This window comes from Crinia signifera, chromosome 3, assembly GCF_055691185.1.
Source record: "Crinia signifera chromosome 3, ASM5569118v1, whole genome shotgun sequence".
NCBI lineage: Eukaryota > Metazoa > Chordata > Amphibia > Anura > Myobatrachidae > Crinia > Crinia signifera.
The window spans coordinates 221,286,106-221,292,229 of NC_139219.1; the positions used below are offsets into that span (position 1 = coordinate 221,286,106).

Genomic DNA, 6,124 nt, shown 5'->3' on the forward strand with positions numbered 1-6,124 from the left:
TTGTAATGAGAACTGGAGCTTTATAGTTCTAAATATATGGACCCTGAATTAAACTACAGTATCAAAGTTTATTATGACTGATTTAGCAATTGCTGATTTGGCTACCATGGCAACATTTTTATCTGATTTTAGAGTAGAGATATATAACGCACCTAAGGTAACTAACTGGGCAAAATGTTGGATTTATGTTCTTAGAATGTTTCAAATATGAGCAGGGTGTATAAGAGAGAATGTTTACCCCTTCACTGCTGAGGATATTCTCACCCTTGTGCTGTGATTATTTGCGCCTGTCTCATTCCAACATCAATTTTTTTTCTTTTAACCAGTCCCACCCAAAAAACTTCTCGGCCTTTTGGCTAAGATCAAGTGTAGTATCTGTTCTTATCAGTTGGGCAGGGCCGGCGCCACCACTAGGCAAATCTATACATTTGCCTAGGGTGCCGGCCACTGGAGGGCGGCATTTTGTGCCGCCCGGGTACCTGTCCTACGTCGCTGTGTATTTAAATCTGGCGGCGGAGGCAGCGTGGGTCCCTGCAGTCCATTAAAAATCACGAGCGCTATCCCCCGGGCTATGCGGAAGCGCTTCTAGTGTGAAAACTCTGGCAGCACGGCGCACGCTGATCTCAGCCAATCAGCGTGCTGCCAGTGTTTTCACACTAGAAGCGCTTCCGCATAGCCCGGCGGATAGCGCTCGTGATTTCTAATGGACTGCAAATACACAGCTCCGCAGGACAGGTACCCCCCCCCCCGGCACCGGGGCGCCCCCACCCCGACTCGCCTGGGGTGCTCCGGTGCCTTGCACCGGCCCTGCAGTTGGGTCTGGAACGCCCCCCTGGCAGAGAATAGAGAAAAGCTGGACCGTAGTATCTTGCTACTGAGCATGATGTGATAGCCCACCTCATGTTCTGGGCGAGTGCTAGGGAAGGCTGAGTATCGATGCCCTGTTGGAGGAGGGAATACCATTCTCTCCACTGGTAGGGAGGGGAGAAGCATCGGGCTTTGAGATGGGGCTCTTGTTCAGGGGTCTTTGCCTCTGTGGGAGAGTCACTCGAAAAGCTCGGTCTAGTATCCACTCCCAGGAAGACGGGAAAAGCTGGGGCTGAGTAGATTGCTCCAGGCTGGGGAGGAAGGACTCCAGCCTAGGGACAGCGAAAAGCCCAGCCCAGTACTCAATCCCTGGGAGAGGAGAAACGTCGGGACTGAGTAGGTGGTTTCTTCTTCCTCAGTTGGTCTATTTGGGCCTCTGCGGGGGAGACTCACCGAAAAAGCCCGGTGGAGTATCCATTCCCATGCCGGGGGGGGGGGGGGGGGGGGCGGAAAGGGCCTGCTGGTGAGGCGGAGAAACACTTGGTCGGATGCTGACTGGCTGGCTGCCTGGAGTCCGATGCTGCACCTTGTCCCCGGGAAAAATCAGGGGTGCCGAACAAGCACGGGTGATCCCAAGTCACCTTGCACTAGTATGGCACTAGCACTGCGCACTTCCCTTTAGGCTAGCGCTTCACGTCCTTACCTCGTCCTTTTGGATGGGGTAGGACAATTTTTCACACCCCCACCCCGGCCTTCTGGCTGAGGTATCTTTATTATTTATTTCTCTTCCCCTCTCACGTTTGTCACTTTTCACGTTCCTTGTTTTTTTGTAGTTTGTCACGTTTTTTGGGTAGTGTGGTCGACCCTTTCGGGCCTTCCATGTGCCGAAGCTCTCGCCTTTTGGGGAGAGCTTCGGTCCCCCGAGGACGACCCCGAGCCGCAAGGTGGAGGGAAGTCTACTGAGGGTCTCTCCAAACCTTCGGGTGTGGAGGACCCACCGTCCTAACCCTTCCGGGGGTTGAGGAATGAGTGTCTCTCTAAGCTTCGGCGAAGAGGACCCACCGTTCCCTATTTTCCCCTCTTCGGCCTTATGGTTGAAAGGGGTTAGGGGAAAAACGGGGCCCGTCTCCTTCGGGAGATGGCCCAATTCGATTGCACGGCCCCCTTTGCACGTGTTTAGGCACAGCACTGGTGGTAGGGAGCACACCTCGGGCTCCTGAGTTTTTTCAAACTCATTAGATTTTGACTACTGTATATAGTCAAAACACATGCAGATCGAAAGCAGATCGCACAGGTTTTTACCTTGCGATCCCGATGCGCGCTCCTGTGACAGCACAAATCGAAACCCAGATAGATAGGGCAGCAATGACTATATAGTGCAAATCTAATGCAGATTGTATGAATTGAGATAGGGGAAGAAACTGCGCTTTGAGGAACAAATTACCAACCAGGCTTGCAGCAGATGGAATCGTCCCTTTGTAGGAGTGTGGCGAAGGCTTCAGTCCAGCCCAGGTAGGGCAGAGTCCAACTTTGAGTCCTGGTTCAGCATCATCATCGCCACACTCCTACAAGGGGAGGATGCCATCTGCTGCAAGCCTACAGCAAAATACCCCGTGCCTCAAACTGTCCTAATCCAGCTTCACCCTGTATTCCATCTGAGCTCAACAGGAACAGGATCCTCATCATGGAAGATAAGAGGGGCGCTGTCCCCTCAACCACAAATTTATTTTCACGCACAAATTGCACCATATATAGAGGTAATTTAAAGGAGCCTTTATTCTTATATATACATTTATGTTATTTTAAGTGTGTGTAAATCATGTTTTAATAAATCTATTACTTATCATACTAGTTGGTAATTGTTCCTCAAAGCACAGTTTCTTCCCTTATCTCTTTTTTTGTTACTAAGGACTGACTATCCTTAACCAAAACTGCTGCTGAATTTAAAAAAAAAAAAAAAAAACCTAATCAGCGCCTGGTCTCAACCCCAGTGGTGATACACTCTCTTTTCTCTTTTTCAGATTGTATGAATTGTATGTAAATAGTTAGCAAAGATTGTATAGCACTTGAATCTTAAGTTGAATATCAAGGGAATCTCACAGTGTATACACATCAGGGACGTGCGGTGAGGTAAATAGCTAAGGAGTCCCTGACAAGTGCCAGAGCCAGATTTGCACACAATATATGAGCCCTGGGGTACATTCCGGCATTATACACATGTGCAACAGTATACGGTAAACAGCTGGAGATTCAATGAGTTTTGATAAGAGAGGTGCAGAAAAGGTAGCCAGGTGAGGCACTGCCTCACCTGTCATAGACTTTTTACTCCAGCGTTTTGACTATAAAAGTGATTAGAATAATAAAAATAAGATTTTTTTATAAATTCTTTTTTTATTTTTTACATACTTTAAGAATTCAAAATGCTAGCATATATGTTAGTATGACAGGAAAGGCTGTGCCTCACCTGCCTCACCCCACCGCACGCCACTGGTACACACCATTACTCTTTTTGCATGTTCAATTTGCCCAATCTGCAGTGTACATTGTATTGCCCAATAGTAAAAGATTTTGCTTTTGCAATCCTTTCTGAACCAGGCCCTTAAATCGGATGCTCCACTGACACTTTCACCAGCACTATGACAGATACAGTCCCTAGCCACCCCATTACCTCCCATAAATACTCCTGGAAATCCACACTTGTTCTTCCTATCAATGTGGTAACTATCAGGACACATGCGTACTGTGAATTGGATGCACGTGCACTACCAGGGCCATCACAATGGCATTGTGGGCCCTAGGCAAAGCAATGCACTGGGGCCCCTACTTTAGTAAAAAAAATAATTCATAACTTCCTGTGGTGTCTCTCTACCTGCTATCGGCCATCCAGCAAATAGCATGCTTATATCAGGTGGAGACTGTTTCCCAGCAGCTATGGTGTTGAAACTCCAGATGCACCTTCTGCTTTGATGCACCCAGGGAGGAAAAAGACAGAGAGGTCAGAGGTGAAGAATGCTCAAGAGAACCTGCTTCACACCTGCTCCACCTTTTAATTAACCATGTAAGTGCCATGTGGGAGGGGAGAGATTCCTATCTTTCATGCTTACAGGCCATGGAGTGTTTCCTATTACCCCTGCCCCCTCTCTCTGATCCTCCATGGCCCCTTCTGTCTGACCCGTGCCCAGCTCTCTCTGATCCTCCTTGCCCCCTTCTCTCTGAGCCCTGCCCCATGTTCCCAGAGGTGAGGCTGTCTGCACTGGGGGCAGCCATTATATGGTCCTTCTTGCCACCAATACTCCCACCCTGCGCCCCTGCTCCACATCACTACTAGCTTGAGGAGGCCCCAAAACATATTAGTGTATGGGGCCCCAGGATTTCTGTTGCTGGCCCTGGTTCTGGTTACACAAAGTTCTAGTTACACCCCTGGATATCAACTTAAAAGCTCAAGGCTGATTAGTTGTGAATTAAAATTAATAGTGCCAAGACAGTGTGTACAAGACCTGGGAACATAGGGCCTGATTCTGGTTCACTCGCAAAAGCAAATTCAGTACTAGTGTAGTTTCACGGTGGCACTGGGATCGCATTGCATGCAAATGCATGTGATTTGCACGCAATGCAAGGGTACTTGTGTAGTTTCACGGCAGCACTGCCCATGGAACGCATCGCATTGCATGCAAATCGCATGCAAATCGCATGCGATGCGATTTAGAAACCCCAACCCCCACTATCCACATCAGCCTGAAGCATGGCGAGCGCAGCATGCCCAGCAGGAGAACGCGGTACGCATCCTCCCGACCTGTTCATACCCACTATCCACGTCGGTGTGGAGTTGATTTTATAAGGTGTTGCGAGCCCAAAGCGTGGCGAGCGGATGCGAAAAACAAGCCCGAAGCGTAGCGAGCGCAGTGGATTACTTGACACAGTGACGTAACTACAAATACACACTTTATCCAGCGCCGCGGGGTCTGCAGGGCTATTATTATGCCACTGACTTGACGTGTAATCACTGCGCTCGCCATGCTTCGGGCTGACGTGGATAATGGTGTTCTGCTAAACGTGGATAGTGTGGTGTGCTAAATGACATGCAATTTACATGCGATGCGATCCGTGGGCAGTGCCTCCGTGAAACTCCATAAGTACCATCGCATCGCAAGTAAACTGCATGCGATCACATGCGATTTGCATGCAATGTTATCCCAGTGCCGCCGTGAAACTACACAAGTACCACAAATTCACTCTCTAATGGACAAAACCATGTGCACCGCAGGTGGGGCAGATGTAACATGTGCAGAGAGAATTAGATTTGGCTTTATTTTTACTCTGCAATATCAGTTTGAAGTAGGGATGTGCACTGGCCACTTTTAGTGTTTCGGGTCTGTATCTCCGGCCGTGTTTTGGATCTGGATCTGTTCCAAAACATCACCCATCTGTGTTACATGTTTTGGATCTGTTTTTTTTTTACATAAAAATTGATAATATATCCGAATTTTTCACACCTTATAATGTTGTTTTTAGGCCAAAAGGTTGCACCGAGGTAGCTGGGTGACTTTGCTAAGCAACAAAAGAGGGTGGCACAAACGTTGCCCATCTACGAGTGGCACTGCAGTGGTAAACAGGATGGCAGTTTGAAAAACTAGGTCCCAAAGAGCACATTATGCCAAAAAAAGAGGTTCAAGATAAAATTGTCCCACCCACCCTTATGTTGCATAAATAGTACATGCACACTATCTTTAACAAACCAATCATTTCTGCAACAGGGTCTGCCACACAACTGTGGCCGATATGATTGGTTTGTTTGGGCCCCCACAAAAAAAGTAGCAAATCATCTGTCCCTGCACAAACTGGCTCTACAGAGGCAAGATGCCATCCTCGTCCTCATCCTCCGATTCCTCACCCCATTCAATACGTACATTATCATCCTCACAATTTATCAATTCGTCCCCTCTGGAATCCACCATTAAGATCCCTCTTCAGTCTAAGAGGGTAATTGCTGGACTTTGTTGAAGAATTGTTAATTAATTTTGATGAACATTATCTTCTCCACATAATGTGGAGGAAGCCTCCTACGCCGCTCGCTGACCAGGTTCCCGCCTGCACTAAAAACTCTTTCGGTGTACACACTGGAGGAGGGACAACTCAGGTAAAATAGAGACAGTTTGTACAGGGGCCTCCAACCTGCCTTTTTTCCTGCCAGTACAGGTAGGGACTGCCTGACATGTCTACTTGGATGCTGTCACCAAAGTAATCCTCCACAATTTTTTAATGGTGACAGCATCGTATACCGCAACAATAGACATGTCAGCAATCGTTGGCAGGTCCT

The 6,124-nt window shown here is 48.0% G+C and overlaps 1 pseudogene; it reads left to right on the plus strand.

Annotated features, from left to right (window-relative positions):
- The first annotated feature begins 336 nt into the window (after window positions 1–336).
- On the plus strand, window positions 337–484 carry LOC146066074 (U2 spliceosomal RNA; annotated as a pseudogene).
- Window positions 485–6,124: the final 5,640 nt, after the last annotated feature.